This window comes from Scardinius erythrophthalmus, assembly GCF_964197995.2.
Source record: "Scardinius erythrophthalmus genome assembly, chromosome: 3".
In the NCBI taxonomy this organism is placed as follows: Eukaryota; Metazoa; Chordata; class Actinopteri; order Cypriniformes; family Leuciscidae; genus Scardinius; species Scardinius erythrophthalmus.
Window position 1 is genome coordinate 58,201,854 of NC_138223.1, and position 3,846 is coordinate 58,205,699.

Below are 3,846 nucleotides of genomic sequence, written 5' to 3' on the forward strand. Positions count from 1 at the left end.
CAATCATCACGGACCAGAACTATATACATAACCACATTTTATGCTGTATATTGTTGTGTAATATGCATAAGACTACAATTACCTTGCCTCATTGTTTGACATATCTGGCTAATAAAAACAAAATGTAATTGAATTGTACACAGCGTCACAGCGTCACCGTGTTTGCGTATAATGTCACAGATCTTCCTCATGCTCTTCTCACTGGTTAAACTGGCATGTGTGAATTCTGAATATTGTTCCTCATGAATTATTTCCAGCTGAAGCAGCTTATCAGCAATGATCGCAATATTTTTAACTTTCCGAATGAGATCTGACCAATTATTATTAAAAAACTGTGCTTTATCTGCCACACTATTCAGCTCGTCTTTCTCCAGATGCTTCTTGTGGTTGGAGAACCTGTGGCACAGAGAGAGGCAGAATGAAACAGTGAGATGTGTTATTATGCACAGACAGGCGACAAAGACCGAAACTAGCAAGTATATGACGCAACTGAAACCTTTTTATATAAAAATAAGCAAGTTTAAGCAGTTTCATGACACTCAGGAAAATAAATACATCACCATAGGAAGGCGTGACAGTATTATTTTTTTCTAGTCTACATGAACTCTTTATTATTCTCTATCAATAAGCTAAAGTATTGCTCACAAGTATTATAAATCAGTGTTTTTAAGAAAAAAACATTAAATTACTAAATTTGCAGAAAGTGGGCTAATTTTTATTGGAAACTTGCAAGTATCAAGATGATGATATCATATTATCTTGGATGTATGAACGGTGATATATTAAGATATATTAACGGTATCAAGATACATTATCTTGAAGACTTGATGATGAAATGAAAGGTGTTATCTCCTTTTACATAGAGATGTTAGAGGTAGTTTATGCCTGTGATGTGTTCATGTGTCTCTGTTAAACAGAGAATGTTTTATTACAGTACTTTTTAAATATTTATATTATGTATTATTTCAGGAGAGTGCTATACTCCGATATGGAGGTAATATTCTTTATCGTGTTTGTTCGTCGTAGGTTTATACTGTTCTTCGTTTACTGTACCTTCCCAAAGTCTATTTATTTTTGAGGTCTTCTTTTATGTTGACTTTTTTTAATGTTGACTCAACGAGCTTTGCTACAAAAATTCCTATGTACTTGTACTAGCTGTACTGGTACAAATGGCAAAAAAAAACACATTCAACTTCATGTATTTATTTATTTTTGTGAACAGAACTTTGAACTATTAGTCAGACTCACCCGGCTGTGTGTGTGTCACTGTTGTTTCTCTCAAGACGCTGTTTAATGTCACACAAAGACAAAGTAGAGAAATAATCAATATTAAATCCAGCATAGAGTGAATGTGTTGTTGTGTGTGTGTGTGTGTGTGTGTGTGTGTGTGTGTGTGTGTGTGTGTGTGTGATTACCTGTCTTGTGTTTGTGTAACCCTTGACATTTATATCCTGTTTTAATTCTTAGTTACGTTTCTTTAAACCTGGGTACTGCCCCTTTAAGAGATAGGGTAGTTCATGCAGGAAGCGAGTGCACAGTGAAAGCGCGCAGAGTGAATGTGTATGGAGAAAAGCACGGAGAAAACGCATAGAGTGTGAGTAATTCTGACTTGCTGACAAAAATGAGCATTTATAGTGTGACTTGAATACCTGATTTATTGTTTTATATATCAGCTGGGAGGTTGAATTGAAACACTGGAAGAGAAAACGAAGAATACATATTTCTTTCTGTGACTGTTCTGAGACATTCTGGTGAGTGTATTCTGCTTGTAACTAAATATTGTTATTAATTGAGCAAAACCAGTCAGAATGTATTTGCCAAAGAGAAAAATGTGTTTAAATTGTTCATGTAGAGTGTTTTGAAGCCATTAAGAGGGCAGCTAAGCACAGCCACCATGATGCTAGTTTTGCTAATCACGGAGAGCACGAGGTGTACGATGCCCATGTTTATTGTGTTTTTTTCCACATGCTGAGTGAAATTGTTAACACATAAAATGTAACTATGTAATTTGATTTATTTTAAAGTGTACATGTGATTTCTCTTACAAGGAATGGGTTAAGTGTTCTAATGTTATTGATGTAATCAATTTGAAATGTATATTTGTGCAGACTGGTTTTTTTCCTTGGACTGGTTGTTGGTGATACATTTGGGACCTGAATCATTTGAGAGGAATCGTCTGGAACCAATGCTCGTCATCTCATCACAAGCTTTCAGCTCTTCTCTCCCTTGTCCTTAAAGTTACTGATTACTTGGGAAAGTGGTAGGACTGAGACATATTTTTGTTACACACATTGCATGGGACTGAAATATATATTTTTTTCCCACATTTTGTTCCCAAGAAAAGGGAACTGATCTTTCCGGATTTGGACTTTAAAGGAAAAGTTTTGACAATTGTACTGTTGTTCTGTTATCACGCTCAATTAATTCTCTGAGATTGAGGGTCATCTGATGTTTAGCACTTTGGTGTTTTGAAGTGCCAGAACAGAGAGCATTTAAATTGCCTCACAAATACATTTCTGGTTAACTTAAATTCTGTGTGTGGCATTACTTTATTTTGTTTTTTCCCTTTTCATGATATTTTAGTCATTCAGTTAGTTCTGTGTATTTGACTAAAAAGAAAAAATCCCAAAGCTCCTTGAACGAACTTGGACAATTTCTATTTTTTTATTAGATCACAAAACTCTGAGATGAGGGTTACACGAAAATAGTGGCGAGCCAGCAGCCAGGAGCTTGGGTTAAATTTTACTTGTTGTGTTAATTACCTCAAGAAATTAATTTTTTTGTGATTTTTTGATTTTCATTCAATATTCTGAGAGTGGGAATTTTTTTTTAGCTTGATCATATGTTCCAAAACTAAATATGGATCTTTGTGACCGTTTTGATGTATATGGTCAGAACTGTCTGTATGTTACGGGGATAGTAGAAATTTGTGACGATAAGGATATTCAGAGTATTTTTGAAGCATATGGGGAAATTGAGAAAATAGTTAGAGTTCCTGATGAGTCAGAGCAGCCAGTCGGTAGAGTCCTAATTCAGTATTTGTCTGAGAAATCTATTTTGAGTATCAGCCCTGATTGTTTAGGTGACCAGCCAAGCCCAAAAGACCCTTCCATTACATGGAATGTAAAAACAGTCCGTGATCTATGCCAGCGGAGGCTAGGCAGGGAACTGGCATTAAGATATTTAGATGAACTAAACGATATCCCCGGCAGTGGTAGAGCAGAATTCTTACTTGCTCTTCAGAATGAACTTCAGAGCATTCAGCTTCATTCAAATGATTCCCAAGCTGCTGAAGCAGATCCACATACAACTGTTCGCAGCCCAAGTCTTCGTGACTCAGGAAGAACTAACCCTGCTGAGTTAAGTCAAGCTCAAGCTAGGATTCCGAACTATTCCCCCTTGCATGCTCCACCAAGTCCACTGCATGTTGATGAAAATATGCTCAACCCCCCTCAGATTCAAAGGGTTGTTGTAGAGCACGTCATCCGTAATGAGTCTGCTCATTCCCCTTTGAGGCAGAGCCGCATCCGCACATTCTCTGGCCGGACCCCCAAGCCAAATGGGGAAGTCGACTATGAGACGTGGCGTACTCAAGTTGATCTTCTACTTTCTGACCCCTCTTCGCCAGATTCTCAGAAAGTGAGGATGATCCTAGAGAGCCTGCTCAGCCCAGCAGCTGACATTGTCAAGCCCTTAGGTGTTAATTCTTCACCTAGCTCTTACCTTAACCAGATTGAATCCGCCTTTGGTGTAGTAGAAGATGGAGAGGAGCTCTTTGCAACTTTTCTCAACTTAAATCAAAATGCGGGAGAAAAGCCGTCAACATACCTGCAAAGACTGCATTCT

At 37.5% G+C, this 3,846-nt stretch overlaps 1 long non-coding RNA gene across 1 annotated transcript; it reads left to right on the plus strand.

Annotated features, from left to right (window-relative positions):
- The first annotated feature begins 1,525 nt into the window (after positions 1-1,525).
- LOC308687837 lies at positions 1,526-2,260 on the plus strand. Its single transcript, XR_014029806.1, has 3 exons — positions 1,526-1,594; positions 1,674-1,751; positions 2,109-2,260. It is a non-coding gene; the product is annotated as an uncharacterized lncRNA (long non-coding RNA).
- Positions 2,261-3,846: the final 1,586 nt, after the last annotated feature.